A 19357-nucleotide genomic window follows, 5' to 3' on the forward strand; every position below is an offset into this window, starting at 1 on the left:
TGCCAAATAGCATGAAAATTGCGAAAGTAATTCCTATTTATAACAAAGGGGAGAAGGATGACGTCAATAACTATAGACCCATATCTTTATTATCTTCTATTTCGAAGATTCTCGAAAGAATAGTTTACATCAGGACAGTACGTTTTCTTAAAACCTGCGACATATGTTCAAACTTTCAATTTGGATTCAGGGAAAATCACAGCACAACACACGCACTACTTGCCCTCATCGACAAAGTCACACACGCACTCGACACACTTTCACACACAATAGGTATCTTCTTGGACTTCTCCAAGGCCTTTGACACGATTAACCACGGAATACTTCTCGCCAAACTATCCCATTATGGAATACGTGGAAAGGCCTTGGAGTGGTTCACGAGTTACCTATCAAAAAGATCCCAATTTGTACATGTCAACGGCTTTGACTCTCAAAGTAAAACAATTGCATGTGGTGTTCCACAAGGGAGTTTATTAGGCCCATTGTTGTTCATTATTTGTATTAATGATTTTCATAGATCCTCGGAGAAACTATCATTCATATTATTCGCGGATGACTCTAACCTTTTCTTTCCCCACCCTGACCCAAATATCTTAACAAGAACAGTCAATGAAGAATTGAAAAAGGTCATACAATGGATATACGCAAATAAATTGTCATTAGATATTCAAAAAACAAAAGTTATGCTTTTTAGTAACTCTTTAGATAGCCTCCCAGGCAATATAACATTTGATACTACTCCCCTAGAAGAAGTTTCTTCCTTTAAATTTCTTGGTGTTTGCGTTGATAACAAGCTTTCATGGAGGAATCATGTTGATAACATATGTAAAATCATTTCACGTAACATTGGCGTAATGAACAGATTAAAATATCATCTTCCTTCATCTGCATTATTAACTCTTTATTTTAGCTTGATACTACCTTATTTAAACGACGGGATCCTTGCTTGGGGTAATACATATCAGATATTACTTGATAAACTTTTTTTATTGCAAAAGAAAGCGCTTAGAATTGTTTTTAATTTACATACCCGAGAACATACAGATGTTTTGTTTTTTGACCATAAAATACTAAAAATAAAATATTTGTATGTGTTTCAACTTGGCCAGTTCATGTTTAATTACAACAGTAACTTTTTACCTAAAATATTCCACGATTCATTTCATCGAAACAGTCATGTACATAACTATCCCACGCGACGATCCGACGAATTCCACCTTCCATTTATGAGAACCGCACATGCCCAAAATACATTTCTTTATACCGGACCCAGACTTTGGAATAATCTAGATAATAGTTTAAAAGGTTCCCCCAAATTTGTCACATTTAAATACAAACTCAGAAAACATTTACTCTCTACTTATAATTCTAGATAATTCAAATTGCTTTAATTCATGCTTGAGCTTTCACCTGTCCTGATGTCGCAGCACTTGGCGTGTTCTGTATGCAGACCTCTCTTCTCTCTTCTCTCCTCTTCCTTTCCTGCCTTTCGTTCTTCGTAGACTTGTATTGTTACCGTCTTCTCTCCTCTCGGTACTGTCTCGCGTCTTACAGTGTATATGCGTGTGGGTAATTGAATGTGTGTACGAATGTGTTGTCCTTGTCATATTTTCCCAGTACACGTGGTTCAGTGAACAGTGTCCGGGCATTAGCATTGGTATTCTATTTTTTTCCCCGACCTGTGTATCTCAAAATAACTAAATGTATATTGTTATAAATGACTTAAATAACTTATATTAAATACTTGAATAGTATATCATTTATTCATTATTCATCTAGCGATCCACGTCCGACAAGCTTTGCTTTTTAGTGGATCACTATTTTCCATAATCGAATTTATTTTCCGCTCGCCCACGAAGTATCTATACATTGTTCCTCCTAATTATTGTATATATATGTTCTTCTGAATTTTATCTCGTATACTACATGAATCTTTTGCAAACGTTTGAACAATATTATTTCATGACATGTATACTTTGTACTATGTTTTTGATTTTCGTTGACTGGAAATAAACTATGATTGAATTGAAAATTGAATTGAGGGTGTTTTGGCATTTTGTAAATTAATGTCGAAAGATCTGATGCACTCTTTTACTGAATTTTAATCATTTTTTTCACAAATACTCACACACGCAAACAAAATTTATTATCTTAAACATTTCAGGGGGTGAAAGAGGGCAACTGACGGAATAATACCCTAGCAACTCTCCTTTTAAATCTCTCATTTCTTATGCCATTGTCTGGACACCCTATACAATTGATTGGTCTATAGGTGGCGCTGTTCGTTTTGTCGGTCTCGTGGGACGTTTTTGCGTAGTGTCGGTCTCGTAAGCCTTTTGTGCGTAGTGTCGAACTCATGGGCTGTATAACTAACTAGTGAACTGTATGACTTGTGAGCTGTATGACTCATGGGCTGTATAACTCGTGGGCTGTATGACTCGTGGGTGTCGGTCTCAACATCAAACCATACATAAATTAAACCCACAAACCTAACCTTAACCCGAATCCTAATCCTCACATTAAACTAAACATTAAACCTTATCATGACCCTAGCCCGATCAGACGCCCTAACCGTAACCATGAAGTCCTCGGAGAAAATAGGACCGGAGCAATTGTCGCAGGAGAAATATCGTGTTACCAGATTTAAAATTTGTTATGGTGGCAGCACGTAAAGTTTGTATTCTATTCAAAAAGCCTATTGACTTATTTTGAGCGAAAGTAGCAATGGAAAAAATACCATTAGCCACATTTCTTGAAGGAATCCAATGCAGGAGATAACGCTCACATGCCTTTCCCGTCAGTCATGATAAGTGTCGTGCAGAATTAACCTCGCGACCTGTTATTAACCTCTCACTCACAGCTGGTTGGCCAACACGCAGTTTGAGCCCGTGGATGCCCGCCTTGCTTTGCCCTGCTTCGATGAACCAGACCTCAAGGCTGTTTTCGACGTGAAGATTACCCACCGCCAAAACATGGTCGCTCTCTCTAATGGACGTGAACTAGAGGTCGCCGAACACGGAGACGGGTGGATGACTACCACCTTCGACCAGTCACCGATCATGTCCACTTACCTTCTCGCCTTCGCTGTCGGAGTATTTGAATTCAAGGAGGTGAACACGACAAATGGAGTCAGAGTATGAGCCACAAATTCATCACTTTGTATTTCAAATGCTCAGGTATAGTTTACCAGAGCCAAGGGCTCAAGTGAGCTTTGGCGATCATTCATCGTCTGACGTCCGTCGTGCTTAAACCTTTTAGCTCACCTGAGCCAACGGCACAAGTGAACTATCAGATTATTCCATCCCCTCCCCCCCCCCCCGCAAGAAAGAGAAAACTTTAAAAATCTTCTTCTCTAAAACCAGGAGTGATGTAGCTAAGTTAGAGCTATGAGTAAGTACATTGGTGACTGTATTTTCAAGTTTGTTCATGGCGGATCCGGAAATGCCTCCCCCCCCCCCCCGGGGGAATGTTTGATTGAAATTGGGACTTAAATTTCACATTTTATATTTCTTGTATTTTCATAAGACCAGGCGTCCACTAGGGCGCGGACAAGACGCGGACAAGCCCCGGAATGCAAATTTGGTGTTCCGCACTCCTTCGGGAACCTGTCCGCACGTTCCTGAACGTGTCCGCTCACTGTCCTAAACATGTCCGGGCGTTTCCCCACCTTCGGGAGAGAGAAAAATTTCCGCGTCCAAATTTTGATCGAGACCAAAATTTGGACGCGGAAATGAACTGCCTGACACCTTCGGCGACTTGTCCTGACGATGTCCTGAGGATGTCCCGCTTGTCCGGAACCCTTCCGCTCCTTCCGCACACGCTCCGGAAAGAATCCCGCGGTGTGGGGAAGCTTCGCGAATGAAAGCGGAAGACATCAGGAATGCTTTAGGACAGCGCGGAGCCGATGCGGATCTATATATGCAAGTGTCCGGAACCGATGCGGAAATTTTGTGATCCAGACACGAAAATGTCGACACTTTCCGCGAGAGTCATGCCAATGAAACGCAAAATGAGCAAGAAGGGAGGCGAGGCCCCCATGCAAATATCCCCATCACAGGCACACCTTTCGTCTAGTGATGAAGAACAGGTAAATCTATGGAATTTCCGGTCCCAGAAGGCAAAGAAGAAAGTAGTATAGAGACTGTGCCAAAACCAACCAGAAAGAGGTGAAATCAGCCCCCTAACTTCCTAGTAAGTTTGTGTTGATTTGATCTTTTCAGAAATTATTTTTCATCTCAGTGACTTTCCTGGTTCCTGTTACTTACTATGGTACATTTTCCTTTATGTTGTTTTCGTATTTTATTTGCAAACAAACTAGGTTGTCCCATGTGACAGCCCAGCTGAAAAATCACAAAAGTAGGTGGAAGTACAATCAGAAAAAAAAGCATAGAATTTTTGGCTAAATATTAATGTATTATATAAACATGAACAAGTTGTTATTCATACGTAAGTGCTTTCTAATGATACAACATATTAGAACAAAAGACAAATTCATCATACTAAAAAGCATGAATTCAATTGCAAAGATATACCTGTGGTCTCATTACAATGTAATATCTTTGAAGCCCAGAATAACAATGAAAGCTAAAGATGATGGAGGACAATGAAGAATTTTCTGTCACTTCAAAATTCAAGTGAAATGAGAGAAAAAGCAATAAATCATGAACTCGAAAAAGTGTTAAATTTCTGTCTTTCTTTTATTTTGTTTTTTGCTGAGTGTACATATTTAAGTACACATTAAGCATTACAAATCATTTCAGAAATATTATTTACCTGAATGACTTTCGTAGTTGTTATTACCTAATAATTTTTTCTTCTCTTTTTGTTTTAGTTGCAAATAAACTCGATTGTCCAATTTGACAGCCCAGCTGAACCCCCCCCCCCAAAAAAAAAAGGAAATAAAAGTAGGTTGAAAATATTTCCCCATTTTTACACTTCATTGACAATAGGCTAGTAAGCTCTAAGCATGAAAAAAAAATTCTCGGACTTGAAAATGTTCAAAAGTGATCAAAATAAGAGAGGGTTAGAGATGCACAAGGGTAAAAATGAGAGAAAGAAAAACAAATTTAATGATTAGGATCATTTTGGCAAAACATGTATATACTTCCCGATGGATAAAGCACAGGTCTAAAAAAGGGAATAAAGAATATATATGTATATATATATATATATATATATATATATATAAGTAACAAAACTGCAACAAAGTTCATGCTGTATTCACCAACGGTTTATTTCTTGTGAAGAAATAAACCGTTGGTGAATATAGCATGAACTTTGTTGCAGTTTTGTTACTTATCTTTTTATCTTGCCAACACGTAGACTACCTTATCAACATGATATATAGATATACATATATATATATGTATATACATTTACATTTTTATGTATAAAAAAGAAATTTATATATATATATATATATGGTTCAAAAAGTTTGCAAATATCATCCATGTGACTGTAGGCAGAGAAGAAAATTGTTCTCCCAGATGAGACAAATTAAAAAGAAAAAAAAATGAGTCGTCAGCCGACATGCAGACAATCCTATTCTTCGACTTTTGGTGGTCACATTTTATCAAATAATATTGACCAGTCATATCAATATAATATCAGCAGCTACTGCGGAAGCACAGCAAGGAGCATCAATGACGGCTAGCAGTCAAATGAGGAAAAGTCAAAGTCAGCGCCAAATTTACACCTTTCCATTTTCCTGGTATTGTCCGCAGTTTGTCCGCATGCCTAACTTGTGTTGTCCGGAAGGCATCCTGATTGTCCGCGTTCATTCCTGGTGTAATCCTAGATGTTTCCGCGCTGCCCGGCTACGATTAGCATATTCCGAGGTATTTCGTGCTCTTCCGGAGTGATTCCTAGGAATGTCCCCAGTCAGTCCGCGGACAGTCCTAGGAATGTCCCAGGACAAGCCGATTCACAAAGTTATTCCGCGTCTGTCGCGGACAGGATGCCGAAATAACAAAATTTGCTTCCGCAACCCTTCCGGGGCTTGTCCGCGCCCAAGTGGACGTCCGCCCTGAAATGCATGGTCTAATAGAAAATAAAACAAAAACGGGGCAAAATATCACTGAGCTGATAGATATACAAACGGGCACCACACCCAACCTGGGAACCTCCTGGAGCGCAATGCCCCCCCCCCCCCCCCCCCCCGAGGGGGGGGGGGCAGCAAGGAATCTTTTCAAACCTTCTCGCACCTTGTGTGACCAGTTTAATAGGTTCGTGTTATGGGTAAGCAGATTGCTAATAGTAGATGCTACTATGTGTATGTAATCCTTTGAGATTTTGTGCCTAAATTGATTTTTTTTTTTTTAGCTTACCTTGTAAATTCGGGTGTGCTGAATCCAAAAAACTTTGGTTCCATTTTTTTTCCGACCACATCTTCAGCCGCCATTTTGAAGTTCAAAATGGCCATTAAAAGACCATTTCACGATTATGCGAGGGTTATCTCAAAAATTGTCACTGCATTGAAGCTGATGAATGTGGTGTTTGGCAATTAGGTATCGGAAACATTCAAAGGAGATATTCTAGACAGAGATGCAAAAAGTGATGTTTTCATATTCTGTACTAAGAATTTGTATCTGAAAAATTTAAAAAAGGAACAATCTGGGATGATATGAGACAGGCTAGACAATGAGATCTTGCAATTAAGATACACCGTGTAAGATTGGATCCAAAGTCAAGAAGCTTAAGAGGATCACCAACTTCTCAAAGCATTTCTACTGGTTCAACAGTCTGATAGACCTGTCATTTTCCAGTCATTGCTGGACGATACAATTCTCGGAAGGGTGAAGTTATGAGTAATTTCCACAATCATTCTTCATCTCATAATTTTATGGCCTTCTCCTCATTTTCACTAGCAAAGGTTCATTTTTCATACCCATGCCGTAGAAACCCACAAAACATCCTGAAAGTTGACATACTGAGCAGTCAATTCCATCTGACACAGATACCACATGGAAAAGAAAAGAAACAAAGGGTTCGTCATATTAGATGCCATGGGAGCTGTTACCTATCACTCACAAGGAGAATGCAGATATCCTCACTCCATTGCATGTATTAGATGCTACTTCAAGAGCAACAGGGAAATCCGAGATATTATTGATTATTACTTAGACATTGACATTTTCATTCTTCTGATGGATCTTTGTTGTACTAACTGTATCGCATGTTGTCTGTTCCATCACTGGAAAAGGAAATGATAAAAGTACAATGGACATTATTGAGAGATTATGTTCTGCAGTTGGTTTCTGGTTTCGAAAAAACCAAAGGTCTGCGTGGTCTTGCCTTTCGTGGTGCTGGTTGAAGTTGAAAATTTGAGGATGTCTCAAAGAGCAGATGGACCAAGAAGTATCTAAGCCTTGAATCATGCAGAATGTGCAATGGCACAGTCCATGCCTTCCAGAAGTTGGGCGTGGATCACTTCAACCAGGATAATCTCCCGCTTTACCCTTGTAGAGTCATGATACAACACATCCAGAGAACAAACCTCGTACACTTCCACTACCTAATTTTTGCCTCTACTACAGGGGAATAAAATTTGGTATATAGTTATTTTCAGAGGATATACATGAACTGTGCATGTAAATGCTTTGAGTTTTCTACACCAACGGTAGCCACAGAATTCATTATCATGTTCATTTGGCAAGAAATGCAAAATCATTGTTTTTCGAAGAATTTAGAACCAATTCTCCCATGTGTACAGCCCTATATAAGTGCTGTGACTTTAAAAACACACGCAGGGAATGAGCCTTGAACTTAGACATTAACTAAAGCCCCTTTTACACTTTCACGGATTGGTACACGGATGACCACGGATCGTCATCCGTGCTGTTCCGGCATGCAAAATATCGATTTTCCTCTCAATGCCGGTGTGAATACGATCCCAACCGGGTGTCTACACGGACAAGTACGGAGGATACACTGACAAGTACGGTGCCTACACGGACAAACAAGGAACGAACGCGGACCACAGCGGAAACGATACGGGGCTAACATGGATATCAAGGAAGAGCACGGATGCAACTGGGTCCCTTCGCGGTCCTTATACGGATATCCCCAAAATGTTGACGGATGACTTTTGCTTGTGCTTTTGATGCTTTATCATTCTCGCTCGGCATGCCTCCAGAGCTAACAAGCGCACCAGAAAATCCGCAGCAGCCTACATACTTCTATGCTTGTCGACACAATTAAGGCAATTAAATCTCTTTGTTGCAAACTCCCATTTTTTCCCTGGAAAATCATGACATAATCAAAGCAAAACAAAATAAAACAAATCAAAACACACACGAACACAAACCAGCAAGGAGGTGTGTGTGGGTCACCAAGCTTCTCAGGCGAACACTATACGAACAGTATGAGGGGTTGATGGCTGTACTGATGGGGGAAGATGTGAGCAAATTTCATGAACTTTGTGAGCTTGTATTGGCAAAATACACGAATTTTTCTCCAGGATGGAGCAGATAATAATACGGACGTCCCGATGTCTTCACGGATTGTCCCAGAATGAGTACGGAGGCAACACGGAGTAGGCGGTGCCTACAAGGAAGGAATACGGAGGCAACAAGGAGTAGACGGTGCCAACAAGGAAGAGTTCGTATTGATTTTCATCCGTGATGTCCGGGATGAAAAATTAAGCAAGCTTAATTTTTCCCGCGGACATGCCGGGTGATCAAGGATAATGCCGGATGACTTCACGGAGTCAACACGGTCATGCCGGAAACAGTACGGATGATCAAGGATCGACGATCCGTGGTCATCCGTGATGCGATCCGTGGAAGTGTAAAAGGGGCTTAAGTGACTAACCCATGAATTTAAGAGTCTACGGCTAATATTGTTTATTTAAATTCTACAACCAAATCGTCTATATGGGGGCATTTAGTCGCTCAGACACATCGTTGAAGGTACTTTTGAAAGTCATTTGTTTTGACACCAGAATCACATGATTCCTATTCACAAATTTTACCCAAATGCAATGCTTTTAAAGGAATGCTTCTCATGGCAGCCATTTTGCATTTCAATATGGCAGTGTACCTACAGGAAGCAGTCCCGCTTACAGAATTCATTGAAGTGATTGACTTACACACGAGTGCTCCAGGATGCTTTAGTTTGCGGTTTAAAGCTCTTACAGCACCAAATATGGGTCGAAATTCATCTTGAATTTCAAGAGTGGCGGCCAATACGAATAATCCATTACTACAGAATGTATATGTGTGTGTTTTTAACGAAAATATACACTGTATGCCACATTTATAAACAATGATATGGCCAAAAGTTGCTTGAACCAGATATAATGGCTGAAAAGCAGCCATTTTGAATGTAGGACGATAGCCTCGAAAATGATCTGCGATTTCGGGGAGGAAAAAAGTGCATGTGAATGTTCAACATCATAAGCCCGGTTTATTCCCGAAATGTGAACTTTCTGCATTGCTTGCAACGTGATATATGGGTCAAAATATGCATTCTGGTATGGCAGCCATTTGCCCCAAATTAGAGCCTTACACATTACATACGATATGAGAATAGGCCCAATTACATTTGCTACGGTGGCCATCTTGATCCATCATTTTAAACAATGTACATATTGGCATGTCTGACATCATAAGCATGCTTTTTTCCCCAAATTTAAACTATCCATGACGCTTATAACCTGAGATAAGGATAAAATACAGTTAGCCATGGCGGCCAGTTTGAATTTCAAGATGGCAGCCTACAAATTGTATCACAACAATCCACAATATCAGAAAATGGTATATCAGAACGTCTGACATCATAAAAGTGTTTTTTCCATCAAATTTGAACGTATGATTCTCACATTATGAGAATTGAGTCAAAATACAGTTTGCTATGGCGGCCATATTGAAATTCAAGATGGCAGCCTACAAATTGTATGAAAACAATCCACAATATCAGAAAAGATATATCAGAGTGTCTGACATCACAACCATGCATTTCGCACCAAAATTGAAACTTCTACAGTGCTCACTTTATGAGACATGGGTAAAATACAGTTTGCTATAGCGGCCATTTTGAAATTCAAAATTGCAGCTTAAGACGTGGTCGGAAAAAAATGGAATCAAAGTTTTTGGGATTCAACATCCCCAAATTGACCAAGTAAGCTAAAAAAACAAAAAAAAAATCGATTTTGGCACGAAAATCTCACGGGACCCAATATTTTGACATAGCAGACTGTACTACAACGGTAGTTTCAAGTGTGTTCGTGGTGGATTGGCGGATGGGCGGGGGGCGGGGGGGGGGGGCTGTTCAAGTTGGGACCAATTCATAGCGTTGTCGTCTACGTGAAAGCGCATGGTCAGATCTTCAACCCACTTGGTAGGGATTATCGCAAGGGTGATATTATATCGCAATATATATCTGTGGGGTACCATGGATGCCCCAAGGTGCACAATGCCCCTGAAGTTGGGAAGGGGTGGGAGCCTGCAATTCAGAAACTTTTATGAATATTCCTTTTGTAACCAGAAGGGATAAGCCAAAAGTTAGTGCTATGGTTAAGTAGATTGGTGACGGTAGTTTCAAGTTTGCTCATAGCAGATCCGGGTGACAGGCTATAGGGCGGGGGTGGGGGGGGGGGGTTAGATAGAGCTTGGCTCAGTTTTCACATTCACATTGTTATCTTCTTTTAGAAAATTTATGATCAGGGTTTCACCAGACTTGGCATTTGTTATCTCCAGATTGTAGAACATGAATTATATTTTAATAAATGGGAACATATAAATTCTCCACTTGGGGGACCACCTGAGGCCCAATGCCCCATGGGAGGGGGGGGGGGGGGGGAGGGGGAAGGATAAATCGGGGCCAAATTTTCACATAATCCTTCTTTTTGAAAACACATGGTCAAAGTTGTCATCAAACATGGCAAGCATTATCAAAATATAAGGACTCCAAAGTCCCAAAATTAGCGAACCTAATCTTTTTTTTTCTTTTCCTTTTTTTGACACTGCATAGTCAAATTTTCTAAATATTTGGCAGGATTTTTCCTAGAGTTATAGAATATACAAATGCACACCATGACACCCCACCGCCCGCCTCAAAGTTGGCCTCTGTTGTCACCTTTTCAACTTCATCTAAAAACAAATTTTTTTTCAAATCAGAAACGCTCGGAGTTATAGTGTATGGCGTAATGTATAGTGTTTCATATTATGTTATAGTGTTCAAGTTTATGGCAGATTCGGGGATGGCCCACTTGGGCCGGGACCTAACTGAGGCAGGTTTTCGCATTTTACATTTCCTAAAAACTTAGTAGGTATTATTGTCAGTGTGATAGAATATACTATGAACGCTAAGCCCCTGGAGGCCTTCAAAGCCCTCCAAATTTGCTATGTTCATCTTAGGTAATAAATTGCAAGAATGCTCGGAAGGTGAACTTGCGATACTCGGGTGAGTACTAGGCCCACTGGGTCTCTTGCTATAGATATCAAACCATTGCTCGAAAACATGTCTTTTCATGCGGTCAGTGATACATACCATACTTAACAACTGGGAATGAAAAAAATGAAACAAACAAGAGAATACGCATCACGTCATTATACGTTGATGCATCGATGCCACAGTCTGCACTATCAGGGTCAGTATTGTCAGTATCAGAATGAGAAAAACAAACAGAAGAATATATGGTCAATTAGAATAAGGAAACTTTTTTTTGCAGGCAGATAAGACACTCCACGTTGCTGCTAAGACCTGCATGCCTTTTTTTTTCTTCAAGAGTTAGACCACGACTCAATAGTATTTCATCGCTCGAGATTTGTACTCTGCTCTGGGATAGTCACATTCATGAATGCAGTGAAATAAGACGGACAGAATTGTAAAGTTCTAATGCAATCGAAAAAAAAATTGTAAAGTAATTGTAGATAATAAGATAGTTGGGGTGTAATATCTCCTTCAGAAAAAAAAAATGCACGAATGTTAAAGGGAAATCATGGAGAACTGATTTCTATTCATATTACAGTTTATGATCAAAATGTTAACCTAGCTAATTTTATAATTTTTACATGCCTATCTTTGCAAGTCATACAATTTGTGGTGCATCATTTGCTCTCGCATCAAGCAATTATGTACTTCTTACATTACAACTTCCGGTGCATTCATATCATTTTATAAGAAGGCAAACATTTGCAGCGTTTCCATTCATTCCAGCTGCGGGTGTGGAGTCGCCCAGAAGCGTTGGAGAGTACGTCTTACGCACTGAACGCAGGCCAGAGTATCTTGACTTATTTTGAAAACTACTTCGCCATACCGTATCCGATATCAAAACTTGGTAAGTACTTGTCCACAAGATATATATATATATATATATATATATATATATATATATATATGTATATATATATATATATATATATATATATATATATATATATAATATGGTCGCCCTATTATTTGACGTTATGTAATACCATACACTTGCCTCGGCCATTGGCAGTGGGCTGATTTCACGGAGCGCGTGAACGAAATATGGCAAAGTGCAACATGCGTATTAGTTTGCAAAATATCGCCAAATTTGCGCGGGGGTTCGGAAGCGTCGTCGTCATGCACGCAAACGTTACCGCATTAGAACCACTGCACGTACTTTTATGATAGACACAAAAAGTGGAATTTGCGTTTATCGAGTGATCGGAGGCAAGTCATTTTCTCTATCGGTAGAGAGAGAGAGAGAAAGAGAGAGAGAGAAAGATGCCTGCGGTGGAACCACAACTTGACGTAAACTTGAATGGAAGTTTTTATTCTTTTGTCAGATCTCTCACAGTTCTTAGAAGTTACCACACACCTAGCTCCACACACTCTCAAGTACCCATAAGGCTGCATTCTGGGAGTATTTCTCAAAACCCAGAAAAATAATTAATTTTATTTTCTTTCAAGTTTTAGAATTGCTTTTAGCAAGTTTTCCTAAGCGTGCAAAATGGTGTGTCTCCGTAAGGGACTTCGGTCTCCATAAGGATGGTACCGTAGGAGTCTCCAAAAGGTAGTGAATATGCATGCGTGCGTGCATAAACCAACAAACAACAGAGAAATGAAAAGGAGAGGAAGAAGAAAGAAAAGAGAACAAATTTTATTTCAACTCAAGGCAGTTATCAATTCTGCTTGGAAACATTTTGCACATGGTTATTGGAAAATTTGCGTCGTTCGCATTAAGTCGCGTGTTCTTCGTGTATGTGTAGTTCAGCGATGGTGCCCTCGACATGCGTACATACGTCATGAGAACTACGCGGAAACTGCGCAGGAATGGTTTACGGCTCCATCGTCCGGAAACTCGGAGAAAAAAACTTTTTCCGAATATTGGACTTAACCATTTTTTCGACATTTGCGTCCTTCCCAAATCGTTCGCATGCCTAGTTAAATCATCCTTATACTGTACCATCTTTCTACAATTGATTTTATAAATTGATGATCGTAATGAAATTCTGAATTAAAAATGATCATTATTTTGAAATCACAATTTTGAAAATACAATTTCAACAACTGAATTCTGAAAAAAAATGAAGAAAAAAGTCGCAGGAGTGATATTTTCCACATATGGAGTGTTTGTGCAAAAAAACATGACCAGTAAAATATTGGTTAACACAGGATTGATGTTTTAACAGTAACACAGGTATTATGTCGATTAACTCAACAGGATTGCACAAGAAATTTGCGCTCATTAGATTTTTATCCCATCGCATCATCCCATCATTCCATTTTCAACCCTTTTTCCTTCAGGTCTCTCCCTTTCTCCTTCGATACATTTACATGTCAGTGTTTAGTGATTTTTTATGAGTAGTAATTCGACAGAAGTTATCGCTCTATTCATCAACGTAGCTACAAAACAGACTTCCAGTCATTTTCTTGCCTATCATTATTTTGATTCTCTTTGCTTTCTTTCTTGCTTTTCTCTCTTTTTTTTTCTTATTTCGCAGTCAGCAGACTGTTATTCGCGTCGCCTTTTGATTAGCGCTCTACCATTTTCCAAATTTATTTCTCTGCCTGACGATTTAGCTAGTGTCCGTCAGTTTCGATCTTCTTCGACCTAAGGGAGAATAAAATCTCTAAATTGTCCGTTATGTTCGCACTGTACTTGCAGGAGGTATAATTTGGATCTTGTTGTTGTTTTATGTAATAACCATTTATTTATCCCAATTAACTGATGGGTCCCTCATGTGTTTACATAAAATATTAAGGCCCGGTCACACTGCCCAAAAGTCGCGTAAAAGCATGAATCACGCAAGAAATTTGGTTGCTTGTCCGTCGAGAATTTTCGCTGATTTACGCGATGAAAATCACCGATGAATTGCGCAAGAAATCACTAACAAACCATGCTCTTTCAGCGCATAGGCACGCAAAGGCCCCAAATAGGGCGAATTCGTGGCTGTGCGCGAGGACAGAGGTCCACGGAAAACCACGCATAGTCTGCACATTATCACTAATGAACTGCGTTGAATGAACTGCGTATGAATCGCGCATGATTCGATAACGATCACTGATATTCCACGCATATTTCGCTCATTGTTCGCGTAAGAACTACGCAAACTACGAAAAAATTACGTAAAACAGCGCAATACTGAGTAAACTTTTACACGAAGCCGAGTTTTGAGCTGCTCAAAACCTGGAATCGCGTAAAGCGCCGATCCGGCGCACATCGGCGGACAACTACGAAAGTTCCACGTCAGACAAAAGCTACCCTGACACTTGCACGAATTTTGGTTTGCGTATGGTTTCAGCACTGACACGTCTCATTTCGTGCCAATGCGAGAAACATTCGTGGCAACCTGCGGGAGGATGCTGGCCAATGCGGTTAATGCGCGAAAGACGTAACAAAATTTTCGAACTGTTCAAAATTTTGGCACGACGAAATTTTTGGGCAAGTTTCGCAAACCCTTCGTGAACTCTACACAACCTATGCCCAAACTAGCCCTACCAGTACGTACTAATGCGTGTCCATCAACCTAGTGGCACGCAGGTCACGACTAAATCACGACTAATTCGCAACTAGTTCACGACTAACTTGCGTATCCTCTGCTCATAACATGCGCATACTCCCGCATAGTTTTCGCATGTCAACCGCATAGTCTACGCATGATATGCGCGTTAAAGGAAACCCAAACCCAAGTATGAATTTGGATTGAGTGAGAGTAGCAGTATTAGCAGATCATGATATCAGCCAAAGTTTGAGGAAATCGGCTGTCGATTCAGTAGTCTGCCGTCAAAGACCAGCTGTTCAAAGGTCAAAGACAAGGGAGGGAAGACAGTTGATGGGTCAAGGAAGGACATTTCGGGATACACGATAATATTGTTTGTTGAATTTTTCAAATACATTGCAGTAAAAGAAAAGAGGGAAAAGAGTTGGTTAGGAAGTATAAACTAAGCTTGGGCGCAACTAGGATTACACTTTTTCGTAGGTAATACGATTGTTTGTTTATCCTAATGATGCAGGGTTCGTTAATTCCAAAAATTGGACAATGTCCCTTATTTAGAAGGTTCGTTAATATCAATAATATGAAGGTTCAATAATCCGATAATGACGTATGTTTCACAATTTAAATCATGAAATAAAATTCCTTTAGTGACAAAGTACGGTGATGTCACAAGATTTTTGAATAATGGGAACACAAACCCCCAAAGCAATGTGGATTGAATGAAAGCAGCAACATTAGTAGAACAAATCAGTGAAAGTTTGAAGAAAATCGGACAATCGATGCAAAAGTTATGAATTTTTTAAGTTTTGGCGTTGGAACCGCTGGATGAGGAGACTACTAGAGGTTATGACGTTTGAGTGGACAATATAAGGAAAATATAAAGAAAATTCTACAAATATTCACTTTTTCATGAAAATTACAAATCCCATCAACTTTTATACTGACGTATGTAAAGGGTAGCTATCATTCCCCTTGTTTTCTGAAAGCGGTTAGTCAAGTGCTCTTTCATAATGCTAGAAATGTGAATGTTTGTTGAATTTTCTTTATATTTTCTTTGTATTATTGTCCACTAATACGTCATAACCTCTAGTAGTCTCCTCGTCCAGCGGTCCCTTGTTCATATACAGCAAAACTTTAAAAATTCAACACTTATGCATTGATTATCCAATTTTCCTCAAACTTTCACTGGTGTGTTCTACCAATGTTGCTGCTTTCCTTCAGTCCACATTGCTCTTTGGGTTTGCGTTCCCTTTCAGCATTGAAAAGTGAATGAGAAGTGGTACACACACACACACACACATATACATACTCAGCAAAAAAAAGTAAACATTTTTTCGGTCATATATTTCATAGAAGATTTTTATGAAAATCAATGTATTATATACCATATCGAAGGGAATTTAATTGGCTATTAAGCTAATAGATCAATTAGAAAGAAAACTTAACACATGAGTGAGCACATTCGTTTTTGTCCTGCAAGGCACAAAATTAAAAATTGAAAAAAATTGACATGTTCTCTTTCATTTGCAAGTGCCCTTCACGATAACACTGACAACAAAAGACCAGTTTAATACAATGAGAGACATGAATGAAATAGGAAATATAAGTTTTTGTTCTCTTTATCTCTTTATAACCTTTAAGAAAACCAAAGTGGGAAACTAAAGGAGGAAAATAAGAAATTTCTGTCAAGTCAAACTTTAAATGACATAGGGAATAATAAGCATAAAAATGATTAAATGAGCAGAATTTCTTTATCTATTTCTTTTAATCTAGTGATTTAAGAATCCATATGACAAATTCAAGAACCAAACATTATTTACAGTTTCCTAACTTGAAAAAAAAAAGTTCAAATTTGTACCATTTTTATTAGTTATTACTTCTTCTCTTATTTCATTTGAATTTTGTTTTGACATAAGATGCTTTATTTTCCTCCATTATTTTCAGCCTTCATTGACCTTTTGGGTATTAAAGATATCATAGAGATCAAAGATTTAGTTTTTCAACTTAATTCATGTTTCTTTTTGTGTGAAATTTGTTGTTTGTTCTTATTGTTCCATGGAAGAGCACATACGCATGAATGACAACTTGTTCAGTTTAGCAATTTTTACTTTTGTGCCCTGGAAGAGAAAAACAATGGTGTTCACTCATGCGTAAAGTTTCCCTTTATGTTGACCTACCAGGTTGATAGCCAATTAAATTATCTTCAATATGGTATATAATACATTTGCTTTCAGTCAAATATTCTATGAGAAATCTAAACTTGAAAAAGTTTTTTGCTGAATGTATATATATATATATATATATATATATACATACATATGGGCCTATATAATAGACAAATACAAACATACAGTAAAGATTAACGCATTCATTTGCGAACTGGGATGCTATCGTAATTTGTAATAATTGAATTCTGATGAAAAATATTCTTCTCCTCTCCTACATGATCATCAGGATGAGTCACGCATTTTTTTTTTTTTGGTAAGAAACAAAAATAAACTCAAAGGCAGGACCCCCCCCCCCCCCCCCCCCCGCCCCGGAAAAAAAAATACACATGTGTGTACTGATCGTTACTTTTGATTGGAAGTAGTGTCCTTGCAACGAATACGAATATGTAAATAGTGCGCAAATGTGTCGTAAACATGACGTATCATTGAGTTTTACTGAGAGCACGCATTTCTTGAACCATTCGTAAATTCGAAATGACTAAACTCGGCCTGCGCGCCACTAAATATCACGTACTGGCACGCCATAATGCGGTGCAGTGCGCAAGCCCAAATTCGTGCAAGTGTCAGGGTAGCTTAAACTCGGCCTGCGCGCCACTAAATATCACGTACTGGCACGCCATAATGCGGTGCAGTGCGCAAGCCCAAATTCATGCAAGTGTCAGGGCAGCTAAACTCATGAAATGCGCAAATCGCGCATGTATCGCGTAAAGCCAGGCTGACACTTGCACGATTCTGTGGCACGCATTGGCACGACTCGAGTCGTGCCAGTGCGCAAACTAGTCGTAAACTGGCGTGAAGTGTGCGTAAACCCGTCGTGACTGCGTGCCATGTCGGGACGAGAATTTTGAAATTTTCAAAATTTTGGTCACGACAAAATTTCGCGACCGGGTCGTGAACTATGCGCAAACTGTTCGTGAACTCGTCGTGAACTCGTCGGGACGATGCGGGAGGATGCGTGCCAGTGCGTGGCAGTGCGCGCCATGCCACGTCTGTCACGAACTGCCACGAATAGTTCACGAACAGCTCACGTCGAGTTCACTGGTTCACGACATTTTTATGAATTGGTGCGCGTCGCAGCGTGGCCGTGCCTTCCCACTGTCACGGTTACGTGTACTTCACGCGTTGATGGCACGAGCAGTTCACGACTAGTTTACGCACTTCACGAACAGTTTGCGCATGGCATGAGCAGTTCAAGACGAGTTCACGAGCAGTTCACGACTACTGCGCGACAGAGGCGCTCGCGTCGGTGCGGGGGTGTATATATAGGGCAAGAAACGCAAGAAAGTCCCCTCACCCAACCCCCAACCCCCCCCCCAAAAAAAAAAAAAAAAAAAAATCCTTCGTTTCTTGCGTTTCTTTTCCGTTTCTCTTTCTTTTCGTTTCTCTTTTCGTTTACTTTAATTTCTTCGTTTCTTTTTTCTCTTTTTTTGGGTGAATGGGGGAGTAAACTTCTTTTCTTTTATTATTCGTTTTCATTTCTCCTTTTCTTTTTCTTTTTCCCTTTTCTTTTTCGTTTCTTTTTTCGTGTCTTTTTTTTCGTTTCTTCTTTTTTTTCTTTTTTTAGCTTCTTTTTCTCTTTTTCGTTTCTTTTTCTTTTGTTTGTTTTCGTTTCTTTTTCTTTTTTCGTTTCTTTTTCGGTTTTTTTTTTTTGGTTTCCTTTTTCTTTTCTTTTTTGGTGGGGGGAGTGGGGGAGGGGAGTTTTGTTGTTTTATTTTCGTTGTCCTTTATTTTTTTCGTTTCTTTTTCGTTTCTTTTTTTTTTTCGTTTCGTTTCGTTTTCTTTTCTCTTTAACTGTATTTTAAGGTTAAAAAGAAAAACAAGTGTTTTGAAATAAGATAACAATTTATTAACATGAGAACAGCCAATCCAAAAATGACCAGGGGTTGGGGAGGCCCCCTTTTTATATGGCGTGCCCAAGTCGGCACGACGCCGTCCGAATTGCGCAAACTCGTTGCGCCAATGCGGGAAGTGCGTAAACTATGCGCAAACTATGCGCAAACTATGCATGAACTCGTCGTGCCAGTTCGTGTCAATGTGGACACTGATGGGCACGCATTCGTGAACTATTCGTGAACTCGCCGTGAACTCGTCGTGAACTATGCGTGAACTAGTCGTGAACAGTGCGGGAGCCTCCCAGTTCGTGCCCCAAAATGGTACGACTTGCCACGACAAAATCGTGGCCAAAAGTCGTGCAAGTGTCAGAATTTCTTACGTGAT

The 19357-nt window shown here is 39.6% G+C and overlaps 1 pseudogene; it reads left to right on the forward strand.

Moving 5' to 3' along the window:
- The window catches only part of LOC139740605 (aminopeptidase N-like), a 111336-nt pseudogene that overhangs the window by 10436 nt on the left and 81543 nt on the right, over positions 1–19357 (forward strand).

The sequence above is a fragment of the Diadema antillarum genome, unplaced genomic scaffold, assembly GCF_040938485.1.
Source record: "Diadema antillarum isolate AM-2024a unplaced genomic scaffold, OU_Dant_1.0 seq00000862_RagTag, whole genome shotgun sequence".
In the NCBI taxonomy this organism is placed as follows: domain Eukaryota; kingdom Metazoa; phylum Echinodermata; class Echinoidea; order Diadematoida; family Diadematidae; genus Diadema; species Diadema antillarum.